The 19,696-nt window shown below is 42.5% G+C and overlaps 1 protein-coding gene across 2 annotated transcripts in view; it reads left to right on the top strand.

Annotated features, from left to right (window-relative positions):
* The first annotated feature begins 606 nt into the window (after positions 1 to 606).
* The window catches only part of RMI2 (RecQ mediated genome instability 2), a 96,091-nt gene continuing 77,001 nt past the window's right edge, over positions 607 to 19,696 (top strand). The window contains exon 1 of one of the 2 annotated variants that reach the window (XM_085630139.1): positions 607 to 856. The gene's annotated coding sequence lies outside the window, so the exon portion shown is untranslated. The remainder of the gene's footprint in view (positions 857 to 19,696) is intronic. The other variant, XM_085630138.1, reaches the window with a different exon arrangement.

The following is a 19,696-nucleotide window of genomic DNA, read 5'->3' on the forward strand; positions in this document are numbered from 1 at the left end:
TTAAGAGTATTTTGTGTCCAGAGGAAGTAGGGACTACTACGGTCGAGAAACCACCTCTGATTCGGACATTCTGACTATTGTTTTTGGCTAGAACTTGAAATTCCAACACTTTTGAACATTACTATGTTAAGAAAGAGTGATACTATCATGCAGATCCGCGCTTTTACATAGCAGTTTTTTTGTTTTTAGAATTCAAAAATGCAATCAATTGGTTTAAACTGGCAATACAATTTGAGTACAGTATACATTTTCAACTTTCAAAAGGCATTCGTATTTTTTCTCCAGTTCAAACTATGATTTTTTACTTCAATTGCTGTAGAGCGTGTTGAACATTTTACATACAAACATGGTTAACAAAACTATAGGGCGGTGCAGCCGGTTTGCCCCTTGCTGGGGAGATCGTTGCTGCCTGTTCGTGGAGCCGGTGTTCCGTCGTTTCCAGCTCCCTGTCTGGGTGTGCGCCCCCCTAGTTTGTGCGCATGCTTATCAGCAAACGCCTGCGCACGATGCTCTTTTCCGAAATACAAGTATGTTTAAGCACCCCTAGTGTTTTGCCGTTCTAGTGCGCATGCGGGTCATTTCACGCATGCGCACTATGTCATGTGTCAAAATTGTCATTCAATTTGAAGCTCCCGCGGCAGCGTTATCACCACTACGGCACGCTTCATGGACTAGGCACCTGTTCCCCCTCCCGTTACCGACGCTCCTCCCACGGCAATAGCCTCTTCGGTCATAGTGTTTAGCCGCTGAGCTGGGCTCCGACCGGCCCGCCCCCCCTTCTGCAGCAGCTGATCAGCAGCCCATGTGGCTGCCAGGACCCCGATTCGATGCATGTGTTAATGCTGGGAACGCAAAGGTAATGGCTGTCTCCTATTGCTCTAAAAATCCCGTGCAGTAGACGGTGGCTGTCTGCCCATGCTGCACATTCTGCCCGCAGTGCACACACCGCACCCCTTCCCATACCTGTGCAGATCAACCAGTCTCACCTGGATCCGATGTCAGCGCGGGCAGGGGGGGGGGGGGGGGGGGAATAAATGTTTTCAGTAAAACCACTCAAAGATAACGGTGCTGCGTTGAACTAGTGAGCGATTTTTCCAACAGTTGTGCTTTCCCGGTAGAGGTAGGTAGAGAATAGGACGGTATGGAGCAGTAGCACTAGGCGCGCCTCCCCCCATGGCAAACCGGTCATCGTCCGGTGCAGGAGCCTCGATGCATCCTTTAATCGCTATCTGCGCATTCATTTACACTTTATGTATTTACTAGTGTTTTGTTATCGGCAGGCTGAAATCAAGCGCTCACAAGTACTTACCTTCTCTCTTCCCTGTTGGCTTCATGGTTTGCATTGCCTCCATTACTATAGAATGAGGGGAGTTAATTGAAATTTGCGATTATATACCTGCCGAAACACCGCACGCAGTTTTTTTTAGGGGCACATCTATCAACTGCACTGCACAGCAGGTGCAGTGGCACCGGTTTCCACGGGTGAGAGCGTCTCATTGGCCCCAAATATCTCTTACTCCCCAACTGGTGCGGGCGTGCTGACCTATGAGCTCATGTTGCTTGTTTTCACTATGGCCCACGAACTCTTCCATCACAACTGTTTTTCAATTTAATATGTAGCGGGTAATTTCTAAAATGTCTTTTGAGAGGGGCCCAGTTGTACATTTCGCCCTTTGTTTGAATGACTCAGGGAACAAACAACAGTGTGCTCATGACACGTCACCTTCTGAACACGAGCACACTCTTAGCAGACCCCCCAGGATATTGCGGCATGGATTAGCAAATTTAGCGGCACAAATATGGAAATTTAGCGGCACAAATATGGAAATTTAGCGGCATTTTTGCGGCACTTTATTTTACTCATAATCATTCATTTGCAGCTTTAAAACAATGGAAACGTTTAGCAGAGTATTCCACTTTGAAATAGGCCCTGACGTGATGTCATTTCCTGTGATGTCCCTTCCACTACCCCTAGCATTTTAGTGAATTGACGCCCATGCTCTAGTTGGCCATGTTACCCCCTCACCTTCCATGTCCAATGTGCCCGTATTTAAAATATATCTTGATGCGTTGAGACAACCCATACTTTTTATATTAAAGCAACTTCTGAATTTGAAAGGTTTATTAAAAAGGGCTTTCTATTTTAGCTTTTACGTATATTTCTCTCTTCTGCTCCGTTCTGTCCACTGTAAGGGATTCAACGTCGTTAGGATTCCCTGGACGTGAAAGTTCAGGCCGCTGTGCGGTGCTCAACCAGCCAGCCCCTTGTGCATGCATGTGTGGCCATGCGTTACTACAAGCTACCCATCCGACATCCACACTACCTGCTGCAGACATACATCAGTGTCGGCCCCACGTCCCCTTAAAGCAGGCAAACCCTTATTAATGGTGGGGGCTGCGTTAGACCAGGGGTCTCTAACCTTCTCTGTAAGCAGACCTACTTCCTTGCAATGACAATCATAACGAGCTGCTAACATTATTAGTGTTTTTTATACTGACTACATCAAACAAGATTATTTTAGTGGCCACCCCATTTATGATTATCAGCAGTTAGTTGTCGGCCTCAGTGCTTCAGGAGGGGTTTCCAGCAGTAATGTACCAAGGCTTTGCCAATTTGGAATTCCTTTACATGTTTAACACATACCAGCCATAACTGCAATACCCCTGGCACAAAGTGATAATATTAATAATTCTGCCCAAAGCATGATGAGTTATCGAACATATATCAATCAATAAATATATTTTGCAAATTGAACCATTTCTCAAAACAAAAGCTTATGAGCTATGAAAATACACATATTTTCGTTTCAAATACATACTTTTCAGTTTTGGTATGTGCATTTTAATTCAGCCTAGCAAATCTTCTAATTTAGTATGTTGCATTGCACAGAGGAAAGCTACTTACAGGTAGCTGTAGAGCTACTGGTAGCTCATGAGCTACTTGTTGGAGAAGCCTGCGTTAGACCTTGCTAGTGAATGGCTTGGACCATCGTTTTATGGTTTTACAGCAATACAGTTTTGGCTGTCGAGTTAGTAAATCTGAATTATCTCATCACTTTATTTTGATATGCGGTGAATTAAAGCTTATCAGAACTGTTGTGCTTTCCATGAAGAATCTTCAAAGTATAGTACTTGAATAAACATAGTTCTCAGTGTGGCTTAATACAGAGATGTGTTTCACTTTAGAAAAAAATATCTAGATAGTTTGCGCCCTGTACACTAGTGTTATTTTGTTGATGGGGCAACGCTGTATCATCTTCCCTCTAAGCCTTCTCATCACTGGATGTACCTTTTTTTTCTACATTTACCAGATGTGAATTGTCACCAATTTCTTACACCAACGTATTCCATCACTTTCCCCACGTACGCATTTCTCTGGTGGTTCTGTTTACATTTATGCATCCTGTACTAACAAAATGTAAATGGCATCATGGAAGTCCACCAGTACACTTGGTGCCCTCATCTATAAATATTTTGCTTCATAATTTTATGTGAACCCTGATTTCCTGCATTTCTTGTGAAGAAATATCAGAAATGTAAAAATCTTTTCCCTGCATTCATTAATTTTCGCTGGCACTTATGTAAAAATTGCGGCATTTTTACAAAAGTGCCGATTTTGCGGGCACTTTTGTAAAAATCACTGCATTTTTTAAAAAGTGCCGATTTCGCGACAAACCGCGTAATCGCAAAATCCTGGAGGGTCTGTCTTAGGAACGTTTGCCTATACCCAGGGTCACTGCAATTATAAAGAAAGAGAGGACCACACTCTGTGGCATGGTTTACTAAACCAAGAAAAGTCGCATAATACAGTGTGATTAATTTTATTACCTCATCCTTTTGTAATTTTCACACATGTTAACACAATGTGGGCACAGGGTTTGCATCATTAGTTTGGCCCTCCCCATACATGGCGATTACAGGAAGGGTTCCTGCACTGCTAACACGTACTACTAATCCTGCAGCAAAATATATTGGTTGCTCCAATCCCTGTTCATTCATTATTCCATTGAGAAAAAGATGGCTGAGTGGTCTAATGAATCCCCTCTACCAATCTGTGCTTGATCTCGTGATTACAGGTTCATATTGTGGCAGGTTTACTCAGTCTGTCATCCTCCTGAGGTTGATCATATGAGTATCACTAAGTTAGTAACAATATATTGGGCCCTGCCTGTCACCACCCCTCGTTTAGGCCTGGCTCCCTTTCAGACACTTGCCCTCACAAATGTTACACAAAGTACTAGACATGATCTATAAGTACTAACTAACATCGGGAATGCTTCTCTTGAATCCTGTACTTTCCCAAATGATTAGAAAAAAGATAGTCATTTCCAAGGTTGACCTGGCCTACTAGGCACTCAGGCAGTGACTGACTGGCTGCTCTGACAGGTCAGTGTGTGGGGCTGTTTGTTGCCTGTTTTATTGCCTGCTGGGCTCTGTTTTCACTTTGACTTTTGGTCCAGCGGGTCACTAACCTAAGATACTCATTAAAATATACTCACTTGGGTCCATAAACACACTCATTCATAATAGGCTAGTAAATACCGCTGAGGTCAATTTATTGTGCTAATATCTGTAAGATGATTTTTTATCTAATCATATCTTACCAGACCTCATGATCCGATGTATTTTCCTCTGGTCAATGGACCATTTACTTAACTAAATAGTTGAAAATTGCATATAACAAACCTTTATTTAAATGACCACAGACTCGGGAGAGTTTAAAATGTTTATCTAGTAAATTCATATGAGCCAAGAACCATAATACAGTTCGGTTAGAAGACAGTCTTTGACAAGGTGAGGCAGAGTAAATAATTCTCTCAGAATAAAAGTTAAACAAAATTTTTACGATGACATAACCTTTCATTTTTGTACTGTCGGGAGGGGGAAAAAGGAGCAGTGCATTGACATACTACACAGAATTATGTTTACCTAGTATGGTGTGGAGACAAACCCCTTGGCCAAGGAATTGGGAAGGGTCCCCTGGGACAGATCAGGCGACCAAGGCTCAGGACAGGTTTCAGGACAGGATAGATGACCTCTTCTAGATACGACGCCGGTGCCGCACCCCTCTCTGACGCTATCTTCCTCCTTGATTCTTCCTCGATGTTCTCTAATTAATTGGCTCAAAGGTTCTAAGTCTGGACTTAGATCTTCTTCAGTATTTTCTTTAAATTTCGGTCTCTCAGCATTCTCCGTCTCTCTGTAACTAATCTAGCTAGACTCCCTCTAATATACTTTTCTGATGGCATGTACCACCCATGAATGTTTTGAATTTACGGAACTCCTAACTCTGATTGGACAAGGAAAGGGGAGATGGTCATCACACCATGCTAAGTTTAATACTTTTCTTTAAGCTCATTGTTCTATGTTCCCTCCCTTTAACCCCTTCAGCGCGGCGCGGATCTCCGCGCCACGCTGAAGGTTCTGAGCGCGGGCGGGGCCATGACGGAACGGTTCCGTCATAAGCACAGCCCAACCGACGTGCATGACGGAACCGTTCCATCATGCGCGTCGAAGGGGTTAATTTACTTTCCAATGCTTTATTTACCACCTGCATTCACAAGGTAACCAATGCAATGCATACAGTTTATTAAAAATTATTTCCGTTCTCAGGACATGCATGTTATTAGTCTTCTTTTGGATGGCATTCAAGGCTTTGCATCACGGCTCCTGGGTAGTTTCAACTGCGCATGTGAAATGGTCACATAATGCGCAAGCTTCAGTCCGCACGGAGGCCCAAATACTAACTAATAGAGAGGTCAAAGAAAGAGTATTAAAATAAAAAATAAATGATTTCACTGTATACCACTTATCTCTACTCTATTCCCATTTAATTATATATATCTTAAGCATTAGCATTTTAGTAAACTTACATGGTTTAGTTTCAGCAAAGCATGCACATTATCATGTGAGTTCAGAGCGGCCATTTTAAAAGCAACTGCGCAGCTGCAAACATTTCCCTCTAAGCGATTGTGCGTCATACTGAGTAGATGCAGTAGACGCATGTGCAATGCAGGATCCCGCGTTTAGCAGCCATTTTAGAGACACACAAGTTATTTGTTAGTAAAAGGTGCATTTTTAGTATTTACAAACACAATTATTACGGTATTATAAGTTATTTGAGAGGATTGCTTCCGAGCAAGTCTTTTTTTATACGAGTCCTTGCTCCATCAATCCCCTCTCTGATGGCATTTTATGCCATCACTAAATCGGATGCCAACTTTAGCACATCTCCATCTCTTCTTCGACCTTCTCATTGACTTTCCTTTCATTTCTGTACTGTAGATCCTTCATTGTTTTATATATATTTCCTTTCAATTCTTCAAGTTGTATCTCTTCATACTTTCTTTTCTTACTCTTTTCGTTAATTTCAAACCCTTTTCTTTTCTTGCAAAATTTGAACCATGTCATTATTGCTAAGGCTAATAATGTTATCCCTAAAATTGGCAGTATTATTTGACCTATTATGCTCTTACCCATGTTAGAAAACCAGCTCCCTATTGTAGTAATACTATTTGTTAATTTCTTCCATACACTATCAACTTCCAGTGGTTTCAATTCTTTTTCCAATTTTGCAATGTTTTTAATATATCTTCCAATTTCAACACTTTTATCAGGTATGTAGGTGCAACAATGTTGCGCCTTCAGCATTTTACAGACTCTTCCCTCTTTTGCCAATAATATATCAAGAGCAAGTCGATTTTGCAAAACCATAGATCTGATCGCAACCATTTCGGTATTGATCATCAAGAATCATCCAGCAGTGTCAGTAGATAACCGATCTACTACTGTGGATAGCTGACACATTTTTCGTGAATTCAGAATTACTCCCACTGAAAACGCCACCTATTTCAGAAAAACTAGCTCTTTATACGTGTTAGTTCCTTTGCGTCTTCATTGCTTCCAGTGATTCTTCTCGCATGGTACACCTTTGGGAATACTATTCCAAAATAGCAACTCCCGTACCAATGATCAGGCAACCTGAAATAAGCTTTATTGCCACACACATAATAAATTCCAGGAAATACTGGATCTGTTCCACCTTTTAGTCTCCATCCCCCAAGAAATTATGTTCGCATTCACTGGAGCCAATAAATACATTGTTATATTCAGTCTTTAATCTATGGAGGCAGATCTTCCCCTTCTTTTCAAAGTCCAAGGACATAGCAGCATGAGTCTGGCCAGTTTAAAAAAAATTGCATCTTTCTCAGCCCACTTAGGTATCTGTGGTTTCGGTTCAGAAGCACTTCTTTGGAAGTCCGGTCTCCTTTGCTCAACTAAATTAAAAAATATCTTTTTCATCTTTGTGTAATTTACATGTTAGTGCTTTGGCTATATCTATTGTCTTCATGGTTAGAAAATATTCTCCCAAAAAACTGTGCGTCTTTAGTACTAAGAACTGGGTTCATGTTCTTTCGCATTGGAACCTCGGAAAAAATCAAATCTACATTAGAATAATGATATTGTAGTTTTCTTGTCCTTTAAAACAAACTTGCTAAAACACTACAAGATATACCATATGTTAATGAAATATGATGCTACATCACACCTTCTGATGCTGGTAATTTTATACACACATAACAATCACTAACTTCCATAGTGTCCACGTACTGCACTAGTAACTTTGAAAATACATTTAAAGCAGTGTCATTGTCTGTCACAGTATGAGATATATCTAACTCATCTGGTGCTTCTAGATCTACTTTGTCTCGTTTTATCTTCTCATCTGGTGCTTCTAATGCTACCCTATTTCCTTTAATGTTAGCTACTTTCTCATTCATTTCTGTGTTATTCTTTTCTTTTGTAACCATGAAATAAGGGATGGCTACTGTCAGTACCAACTAAACTATGAGTAATAAAAATATACTACATATGCATATTCTACAACACTTTTGTACACAATTTCGTTTTGGCTTTCCAGCAGCCCTATCATCAGCCATTCTGAGTCAAGTAGATTTCTCTTCTATACTTTCGATTTACTTGTGGAATTCAAAATTCCTTTGAGAAATTTTCAGGTTGGTCACACTTCAATAATCTGTTCTGCAATTATTTCTTCATCAATTTCTTCATTCAAATCTAGATTCTCGAATTCTTCAAGAATTACATAGGTCCATTCAGGACCCTTGAATTTATTGTTCAATTTTCTCAATCTTTGACTTTGTCTTCTGGGCTGTTCAACAGATGTTCCCAACTGACTAGAAATCTTGTTTACTTGATCAGGTCCTTGATTAGCTCTTTTGAAATGATACTTTAGCCTCTTCACAACACTCGGCCATTTGTCACCTCTTCTGACTCTTTTTGCTTGCACTGCACTGTCACTGTCTTCAAGTGTTCTTTTATTTTCGTTATGTTGTGGCACAACTTGGTTATCTTCGTCTTCAGATTTCCTCTCTGTCTGACCCAGTCCAGGGCTTACTCCTGTTCAGGTTTTATCTTGTTTTTCTCTTCTTCTACTTGAACTTGTTTTTCTTTTCCTAAATGGCCCTGCTCGTGTCTTATTGCACTTTGGGTTTCTGTATCCCGAACGCGTTCTTCTAGTCCTGTCACTCCTCCGACTCCTTTATTATTGCATCCACTTCAGTCTGAGTAGATTGTTCTCTACTTATCTGTTCCTGCTCAGGTTCTCCAATAGCTGTATCACCTCTTTACTGAGCTGGTTCTTCTATACCTGTCTGGTCCTTTCTACTTTCCTGTCTTTCTAAACGGATTTGGCTTCTTGTTTTCACATTTACTTCAGGTATGTCAACCACTGGTATCCAGTCATCCTGACTTGTGCTTGGGTGTTCTTGATCATCTATTTCAGGGCTTGTTATTCTAGATCCTTCTGCCGTCTCAACTGCTTGTGTATGTTGAGAACCTTCTGTGCCAGGTGCTGGTACTCTCTTGGTATGGCTTTCATGAATCCAATTAGGTAAACCTGCACATTTCACTGCTGTGGTGGTAACCAATATAACTTGCTGTGGTTTTCCCCTCCTGGGTGCTAGACACAACTCTCGAGTGTGTTCTTTTACCACCACCCAATCACCAGGATTCAGATCATGTGCTTGATTCGGCTGCCTGGCAACTGCGTCTTCTCCAACCTGGTGAGAGAGAGAACGCACTAGGTCAGCCAGTTCTTTGCAATATTCCAATACCAAATCATCAGATATAGTCAACAGTTTGTGTCCTGGTATACATGCCTGCCTCATTGCTTTTCCCATGAGTATTTCAAGGGGACTCAACCCTGTATTCCTATCAGGAATGCTTCTGAGCCCCATCAGAACAAGAGGTAAAGCATCAGGCCAATCCAGTAGGGTAGATGCACATATCTTTCCCAGTCTTGCGTTTATAGTGCCATTCAGTTGTTCTGCCACTCCAGAAGCCTTTTTTTTGTAAAATTTTAAATGCTTCCCAGATTAGTCGAATTACTTCATTATTAAAATGAGACCCTCTATCTGATTCCAAAGTTACTGGAAAACAGAATCGAAGAATCAGTTTCCTCAGCAAAAGTTTGGCAGCTGTTATACTGTAATTTCTTCTTGTAGGGCATGCTTCCACACACCGTGAACACAAGCAGACTATTACAAGTATGTACTTCAATCCTCTGCAAGGGGGCAATTGAATAAAGTCAATCTGTAGTCTTATGAATGGGCCTTCTGCTTTTCTAATTGTTCCCATACAGACCACTGTCTTTTGTCCTGGATTCATTTGTTGGCAAATTAAGCATTTCTGGCATAGACTCTCTGCTACACTCCTGAACTTTGTATTAAACCAATCCTGTCTAAAGATTCTGATCATGGCATCCCTGCCTATGTGAGTGTCTCCGTGATACATTCTAGCCATTTGTGAAAGCATGCAGTCTGGTATTACTGGCTGGCCATCTGGGCAAATCCATACATCTTCTGACCTCTTTTGGCACCCAGCTTTTACCCATTATTCCTTTTCCTTCATCTCTGCCTCATCCTGCAGTTGTCTTACTTCTTCCCATGTCTCTAATCCTAAAAGTAGCATAAGTTGGCAGCTGATTCCATTTGTTTCGATTTTCTTGTTCACTGCCATTTTAGATTTGGCACTATGTTGGGCGACTTGGTCAGCATACCTGTTACCAGCTGTCACATAGTCATTTCCTGACTGATTTGCGGCACACTTGACCACTGCTACTTCTTTTGGCAATTGTATTGCCTCAAGCAATTCCTTTATGAAATTTCCATTTTTAATTGGGTATCCTGAAATCCCTCTGCATCCAAAGTTGGCCAAAATCATGCACAACCCCGTAACCATACTGACTATCAGTAAAAATGGTTACTTTTCAATTTTTCCCAATTCTGCATGCTTTAATCAAAGCCACCAATTCGGCTACTTGTGCAGATTTGACTCCTGGCAAATAGGATGTTTCGACTATTCCAGCCAATGTACATACAGGGTAAGCAGCACTCAGCCCTCCCTCCTCTCGGCACATATACGAGCCATCTACAAACAACTCATGTTCTGCAGTTTTCAGGGGTTCTTCCTGTATGTCTGGGCGGGGCTTTGTACAAAGTTCCGTCACATCCAGACAATCGTGTTCGATTTCATCCCTCACTTCTTCTCCATAAGCGTCTGGTGGCAGGGTTCAACACCGTACACCTGACTATTGTCACGTTTTCAGTACCTCAGATAATTCTTTCATATTTTGTCATCCGACTAGGAGTGAGATATTGAGTTTGAGTTCTTCTTCCTTTTTTTTTTTTTTTTTTTTTCTTTTTTGGGTGGCTGTTTTGTCCAAAGTGTGAGGGAACATTGCGGCCAGTCAGTACGGTCGCGAGTCGGCTGTTCTCCCGTCTGCCCGCCTGCTAGCTACCACATCAAAAAGCCGATGACTGCCTGCTAGTTTACCGGGAACTTCTGGGGAAACAACCCAGGGATTATGCCGGAGTGTAAATAATTTCGTTTTTCTTACCGCATCCGATATATTTGCTTCCTCTATCGTCGGCGGTGACTACTGGAGGTTCGGCGCCTGCGCTGTCTCCATTGGAGGAGCTGGATCAGTTTGCCCGGCCACGCTTCGCAGGAACTCAGCTGCAGTTTCCCCGTCGGCATTATCGTGGTGGGGGAGACTGGTGTTGTATCGAGGTCCGGTCGGACAATGAGGCGTGAGGGTGCGCGAGGTAGTGGTGAATCTCTTCCCCCCCCCCCCCCCCCGGTCAAGGAGGCTGGCTGATTGGGGTTTTTTTTACGTGAGAGAACTAATAAGTTCAGAGGCAACAAGCCCTCATTAGTTCTTTCACGTGTAAGTGTAGGGGGTCTTGCTGGAGGTGATGTTTCAGGGATTAGGGCAGTGCAGTAGTGTTTGGGCAGTGTAGGGGGTCTTGTTGGGGGTAGTGGTTTAGGGCAGTGCAGTGGTGTTCGGGCAGTGTAGAGGGTCGAGCTGGGGGTGATGGTTTAGGGCAGTAGTGTTCGGCCAGTGTAAGGAGTCTTGCTGGGGGTGGAACCCTGGCCATAGGTTGGCTTGTCTTAGTGGGTTTTTAACCAGCACGATTACGGATAATTGTATTACTTTTTCAACCCTTAGCCCTACCTGCTTTCGTGAATACAGTATTGAGTCTAAAACAGCAATAACTATTCTGGGCTTAATTAGACTTGGAGGAGAGTTGGCCAAATGCTGGGGTCAGTTGGACACCGCAGATAGCCTAGGGAATGATTCTTCCTATCACCATATGGAGGCAGAAAAATCGTTTTCAGGACAACAGTGTGATCAGCCTGGAAGAATAAAAGGGCAGTTAAGGGGATACCCACATAAGGGGCCTCTGTTAGGTTTAGACCCTACCGATCCGCCACTAGAAGGGTCTATCATTGAGCCCGCACAAGGTAGAAGGTACAAACTGAGGGCTAGAACCCTTTTAGGGAAAGAGCTCCCTTTACATCCCTCTGCGTACTCTCTACAGCTAAGTCAGTTGGCACGGCCCCCCCCAGATTGCTGAGCCCGTAGTAAACCACTGTAAAAAAAAAAAATAAATAAATCAGGGATAATAACCCCCCGGGGAAAAGCAGAAAAAAAGACAAAAATCAACCCCTCCTTAAGATAACACCCTCACTGAGGTCCAATTTCTCGGCAAAATCCCAGATAAATAGGGACCAAGACAAACCGGCTATGGCACAGGGGGATAAATTGTCGACCTCAAGACCTGCTGTCCCACTCTCAAATAGATTTTCCATACTAGGCAAAAAGACTTCCGATACCTGTGGGATGGAGGGGAGCAATCAAACCGAGGGGGGAGAGATGAAGGGTGCCTCTCTAGATGGAGGGGTGTCCAGCCCTGAGGGCGCAGAGCAGGGTGTAGAGCAGAGCCCTGCTACGATACAAGGAATGTTAAAACACCTATCGGCAGAGATTAGCGGCCGCTTTTCCATCTCAGAGCTTAACCAGAGGAAGATACAAGAGACCTGCTCTAATTTAGAGGAAAACTTGACAGCACTAACAAACCGGATGGAGATGTTGGAAAATAAAGTGGGAGAAATGGACCTAGTGATTAAGGATAATTCCCAGGAAGTGGAGAGGCTTAGGGAGTGGGAGCGGTATCTCTCCGATAGGTTGGAGAGACTGGAAAACACTTCGAGAAGGAACAATATAAGGATTTTGGATCTGAAAGAAGGACTGGAAGGTGATAATCTCAAAGCCTATGTAATAGACATTTTGATGAAAGCATTCCCTCAGATCGCTTCAGCATCAGTCTGGGAAACTGAAATTCAACGGGTTCACAGAGATCCCTTTAAGTTGAGCCCTGCACGAAAGAAACCAAGAAAGATCCTAGTCTTTATTCAGTCCAATCTTCTGAAAGAGCAACTTCTAGGGGCTGCCCTTAAACTTAAAACCATACAAGCTGGAGATGCCTCTTTAAGGATCCGGTCCGATATATACAAAGGTAACGGAGGACAGAAGATGGGAATTAGGGAAGCGGATGGAGGCTCTAAGAGAGCAAGGTGCACAGGTGCAGTTGAGGTTCCCTGCTTTCTTGAAAGTCCTCTGGGCTTATAAAATGTACAATTTTAGGTTTCCAGGGGAAGTGGATGGTTTTCTGACACAAACTAAAAATACTTGTAGCTCTTAGGTGTGGATTTATGATTAAGAAAGCTCAGCCTTGATGGCGTAGTTTTTTCTTTTCTTCTTTTTTTAATTTTTAGGATGGGCGAGCTCCAACTCATAAGGCAATAGATATTGCCAATGGTCAGACAGGGAGGGTTCCCATGGGAAGGTTGGAGGGGGGTGGGTGGGGTGATGGGGATTTCTTACACGTCTGTTGGTGGGGAGCATTGGGGGAACAAAAAAAAATATAGCTTAATAAGGTACTCATGTGACATAATGACCTCCAGTAGCAGTCAGAGTAGTGAGTGGGATCAGGCAGAAAATGGTGGGTAGTTTTCAGCATGGAAGAAAACAGACCTTGGGGCTTCTAACCTAGAATGTAAGTGGTTTAAGGGTTCGAAGAAGGCAACGTTTAGTTCTTCAGTACGTGAAAAATAGCTCAGCTAGTATCATTCTGATTCAGGAAACCCATTTTATGCTATCAGAGCGCAAAGCACTATTTGGAAGACTGGGATGGGTGGATAAGATTATAGCTTCAGATCAGCTATACTGTTCGAAAGGGGTAGCAATTATACTTCAATCCAACTCAGCGATAGATCTTATTAAGGCCCAAGTGGATGACCGAGGACGCTGGGCTATTGCCGAGATTAAGATTCAGGGCTGCAAATGCACCTTGGTATCCTTTTATGGTCCTAATGAGGATGACGAGGGGCCTTTATATAATCTGTGCCTTGCGCTGGCAGACTTTGAGTCCCCTCTGATAATGGGAGGAGATTTTAATGTACTGTTAGATAACAATTTAGATAGATCTTCCCCACGGGTACAGATCTCTGCACCACGTGTTAAAGCCCACCTTATGTCCACTCTTAAGAATTTAAATTTAAGTGATGTTGCGGGAAATAAAGGGCCAGAATAGGGAATATTCTTTTTATAGTAAAAAGAACTCCCATTACTCCAGGCTAGACTATATATTCCTGGATCACTCGGAAATCGATAAAGTCAACCTAATCGAATATCAGCCTATCCTTATTTCGGACCATGGAGCTGTAGCCCTTATTGTAGATCTCCCACTAGAATTCCCCTTGAAGAGTTGGACCCTGAATAGGAGATTTTTACTGCAGTCATCTACTCCAGGTTTTTTGAAGCTTGCAACAGCCTGCTCTCTATAAGATAATGTGGAGTCGACGTCTCTGAACAATGTTTGGGATACATTTAAGGCCTGGTTAAGGGGTACATTAAAGGGGGCAATATCGGGTTGGAGCAAGGCAGAGAGGAAAGATCTGTCGGATTTAGAAACTCAAATAAAAAGCTGAAGGTGACAAAGTTTAGGACCCCTCCTGGTAAAGTCTATGAACATTTTAAGAAGAGACTGGAAGAGCTGCAGCTAAAATTTAGACTCAAGTCGGAGGAGATTCTGATGCAAAAATAGGAAGTCAGCAAGATGAGAGAATTTGAACAGGGGGAGAACTGTGGAAAAATATTGGCCATGAAGACTAGAATTGATAGGTCTCACAATTATATAAAAAAGATTAGAGTAAACGCCCAATTAATTGACGCCAAAGATAAAATAGAGCAGGCTTTTGCGTAGTTCTTCCAAGAGTTATATCAAGAGGAAGAAGTTGCTGCCAAATTAGACATTGATAAATGGCTTATAGCTAAACAACTGCCAAAACTCTGTGAGGATAACCAAATGTCTCTAAAAGCAGTAATTACAGGGAGTGAGATACTGACAGTACTGGAAAAAGCTAAGAAAGGTAAAGCTCCCGGTCCAGACTCCATTCCGGCGGAGGTTTACTCCCTACTTAAGGAAGAGCTTGTCCCTGTCTGGTTGGAGTTATTCAATGAGATTTTGGCAGGTAGATCTCCCATGCCGGCTTCTTGGAGCGGGGCTGTCATAACTCTGATATTAAAACCCGGGAAAGACCCAATGCAATGCCAATCGTACCGGCCAATCTCGTTATTAAACGCTGATTATAAGATCTTTGCAGGGGTACTGAACACTCGCCTGTCCAAGATAGTAGGTACTATCATACACCAAGACCAGAAAGGTTTTCTCCCGGGCAGGCAGATGTCAGAACTAGTTTACACCTTAATAGGAGCAACAGACTTACCAGCTTCACATGGTCAGCTACTTTCCATTATCACGGTTGATGCTGCCAAAGCCTTCGACCGTGTGAGCTGGGTCTTTCTAGATGGGGCTCTGAAGGTTTTTGGGTTTGGTGAAGGGTGCAGAAAAGTCCTAAAAAAAAAAAAAAAGTCATCCACTGCTCAGATTTTGGTGAATGGCAGTTTATCTTCCACAGTCAGAATTGGTTGAGGAACTAGGCAGGGCTGCCCACTATCTCCTATTCTTTTTGACTTGTATATTGAACCTTTCGCACAAAGCCTACGGCAGAATATAAAGATAGCCCCTTTTGTATCGAACGGGTTTGAAAGGAAGGTAGCTCTTTATGCAGACGACCTGGTCTTATTTTCTTCAAATGTTGAGGTCACTCTCTCAGAGCTTCTGGTTGAGGCCCAGCTTTTTGGGAATCTCTCAGGATATGAGATTAATGCAGAAAAAAATGAGATTATGGCCTGGAATATCCCCGATCACAGGAACACTTTTGCAAAACAGCTCAGATATCTCGCAGTCCTAATCACTCAAAATCCTGATAATATTCCAAAAGTGAACCTAGACAGGGTTTCTAAAGAGGTGGATGTCTTATTAAAGCGATGGCAGAGTATCCCACTCTCCCATTTTGGTAGAGTTAACCTTGTTAAAATGTGCATCCTCCCTAAATATACCTACTTATTTAATAACATACCGCTGGAATTTTCAAGGGCAGACCTGCTCAAAATTCAGGGTAAGAGCTCTTCCTTTATTTGGGCAAGTATAGGAATTTGGCTCTCTTGGAAAAAACTTAGACGAAAACTTCAGAGTGGAGGTATGTGTTTGCTGGATTTACAATTATATTCATGGGCCTATCAACTAAAAAATCGTAGGACGCTTTTGCAAACGCCAGATGACACATTAACCCGGGGCATTTTTAAAGCCATGCTAGTAGGTATAGCGGAATCTGGGTTCATGTATAAATTTGGGTCCCTCAAATTTTTTAAGGAAGTACGTCTGAAGACTTTGCGTGCGGTGGCCAAGCTTCGGTCGACTTGTCGAGGATGTTTCGGACTTTCTTACTATAGTGACTGGACCCCGGTGTGGGATTCCCCTGGTACTCCAGACTGTCTATTAGATGCTCTAGCTCATCCTTTGATTGAGGCGGGAGTCACTCATTGGAAAGACATTATGCAGGCTAATGAATGTCACCCTTGGGAATACTGGAACGCCACCACCGGAGGTAAATTCTACCAGATCTCCTCGTGGAGTAAGGCATATAGCTGGCCCTCTCCGGTTGAACTCTCAATAGAAAATGACTTACAAATCCCCACACTGAGGAAAAAAGAAGTGGCTCTATGGTACAACCATTTCCTCGCCGCAGCAGATATTAAGATGAAGAAGCCAAATCAAGTCTGGGATAAATACTTGCCGAGCGAGGAGTTGGATGAGATATGGCAAGTATCTATAGACACTCTTTACCCACTAATAAAATCTGCTGCACTCAGGAAGAACCACTTTTTTACAATCCACAGGTTATACTGGTCCCCTCTTAAGATTTCAAGAATAAAAGGTGGTGGAGAAGCAAGATGTCTTAGATATGGCACTTTGAATGCGGATGATATCCACATATTTGCTTCCTGCCCCAGGCTCCATGAATTTTGGGGAAGAGTGGGTAAGACCATCACCAGGGTGCTGGGTCCTGCTGTGGAGGCAAGTCCAACTTTAATACTATTCGGGGTACCACCCAAAGTTGAGGGTCTACATACCCTAAAGGGGGAACAACAGAAGTTATTATTTTACTTGATACTCTTGGCCAGGAGAGAGATATGTAAGTTGTGGCGCCAGGAGTCTCCTCCTTCATGAGCGCTTGGTGGAACTCTGTTAAATACTTTAGAGCTTTAGACCAGAGAGTAAATGTACACAGAGAGAGACCGGATATTGGGTTATTCTGGAATCTGCTAGATACCGTATTCTCTGCTTAGATAGGAGTTATTAAGGATCTGGTTTGATTCCAATGATTAAAACCTTTGGGTCAGCTCAGGTTGAGTATTTCGGGTGATCCCCGAAAACGAAAATACCGGCTGAGACTGTAATCCGCCAAGCTATTGGTAACAGAGGCGGACCAGGTCGAGAGGTTGCTATAGCTACGGAGGTCATATGAGGGAAAAAAAAAGTTTGAGTTCTTTTTAACAGACTCTCCACTGAATGTGGGACGTGCACTTTTACTGGATGTCCCATCCCAATTGATTCACTTTGTTCTAGACTTGTACACGTGGCAGCTACTGCTTTTAAACAAACGGGTAAAGCGGAGGCTACAGGGTCTAAAGTCACAGAGAAATATGCCATCTGTCGTCGCATCAAGCCATGTCTCTGAGTTAAAACTGAGAGCGCACAACTATTCCTCTCACAGCAGAATAGTGGGGATTTTTTTTAATAATCTGCCATTCCTAATACTGGGGCTTCACATTGACATTTTCGTAATTTCACAAATGCTTCCATACTTTCATCATCCCATTCTGTTGGATCCTTTGCTCGTATCTTGGTCATTTATATTAGGGGTTTGGCCAATAAGGAAAATCCTACAACTCCAAGGAACATTCTAATTTCTCTCTGGGTTTGCGAACATTCTAATTTCTCTCTGGGTTTGCGGCAATTTCATTTGTCTTATTATTTTTATTCTTTCAGACGTCACTCTCCTCACTCAACGTTCTATTTGGTGTCCAAGATATTTGACTCTGGTTTGACAAAACTAATTTTTCTGGGGACACTTTATGCCCACCTTCAGCCAAATGGTTCAACAAGGCAATTGAATCGGCAACACAGTCATCTCTTGTTTTGGATGTGACTAGAACGTCGTCAATATACTGTACTAATACTGAGTCTCTGGGTAACACTAAGGTTTCTAGGCACTTTTTCAGTATCTGATTAAAAATTGGAGGACTTTCAGTGAGTATACCCTTGAAGAACTCGATTCCAAACTAAAATATGATCCTCAAACTTAAAGGAGAAAATATATTTGCTGTCTGGGTGTAATGGGATAGAGAAAAACGCATGGCATGACTCAATTACGGTAAACCATCCTGCCTTCCAGGGTATCTGGTACAGAATCACAGCTGGGTGGGGCACTACAGGGCAACATGGCCCAACAATTTTATTAATCTTTCTCGGGTCCTGAGCTATCATATATTTTCGGCTAGGTTTCTTTATGCCAATTATATATGAATTACAGGGACTACTCATTATTTCTTTTAGAATGCCTTTTTCGATCATTCGATCAATTTCTACTGCAACACCAGCTTTAACTTCAGGGCTCATCTTGTATTGTCGAGTGTTTGGGTACTCTACACCTTCCTGTACGGTTACTTTTACTGGGTCTACATTTGCCATTAACCCTACATCTTTTCCTGTAAAATCCCACACATCTGGATTTACTGTCGTTTTGACCTCATCTGGTAAGTCATCTTTATTCATCATAGAATACATCTCATCTTTTTCTGTTCCTTGTTTAGCTAACATAAATTTGTGGACTCCGTCTTCATCTGGGGTTTGAATGGCAACACCGTCCGGTGTGCAAAATATTGTGCAGTTCATTTTGCACAGTAGAGCTTTTCCTAATAAATTTACAGGACTGGAGTCACACACTACGAATTTGTGCATTTCCCTAAAATTGCCAGTGCGTACCTCTACGGGTTCTGTAATAGGGGTTCTAATTCGTTTATTGGAAACACCCACTACTTGGATCGCTTCTCCAGAGAGGGGTAGGTTTGGAATGTCTGCTGTTCTCGCAGTAGAACAGGTAGCACCAGTGTCCAATAAGAACGTAATATCCTTCTACTTCACCATCAACATATGGACCTGACTGATCTACCAATAAGGATGCGCCAAGTACGCACTCCCTGTCCTCCCCCGCCCCCCCCTCCTCCCCCTGAGGCACCTTAATTGGTCACTGTCATCTAAATAAGGCTCCTGTAAAAGAAATTGTGAAGTTATAGAATTTTTCTTACCCCTTCCTCCTTGAAATCCCATGTCCGCACTGTACTTGGTCTGGTTCACAAAATTTGACATAGGGGCAGGTGGCAACTGACTCTGTAGATTTACAACCTGCTGGGGTTGATTAATTATCCCCTCATTCTGTGTCTGTGGATTAAAATTTTGATTTGGGGCATTATAGTTCTGTATAATTTTACACTCGTTTTACCAATGCCCCAATTTTCCGCACCCATGACAAGGAAACTTTTTTTCTTTGCCTCCTCTCTACTCATTCATCCCTTCTGTTTACCCCCATTATTTTGGCCTTGCCCTTTTCCTTGATTTCAGGTCTGGCTATTTAGATGGAGTTCCTGCTGTCCTGCTAATTTTACTTGTGCCCACATTACTTTTTCTTCCAATTTCTTTTGTTTATTGTCAATCTCCTTTCCGCAATACTTTGCATATTTGAGAATGTCGTCTATGGGCCTAGCTTGCCAACACAACATGTGTTGCTGAATCATGTCTCCAATTTCTGGTTTTAATCCTGTCACAAATCAGTACACAAAATGTCTCATGTCTTTATCTCCAAT

The sequence above is a fragment of the Triturus cristatus genome, chromosome 10 (genome assembly GCF_964204655.1).
Source record: "Triturus cristatus chromosome 10, aTriCri1.1, whole genome shotgun sequence".
NCBI classification, from domain to species: Eukaryota; Metazoa; Chordata; class Amphibia; order Caudata; family Salamandridae; genus Triturus; species Triturus cristatus.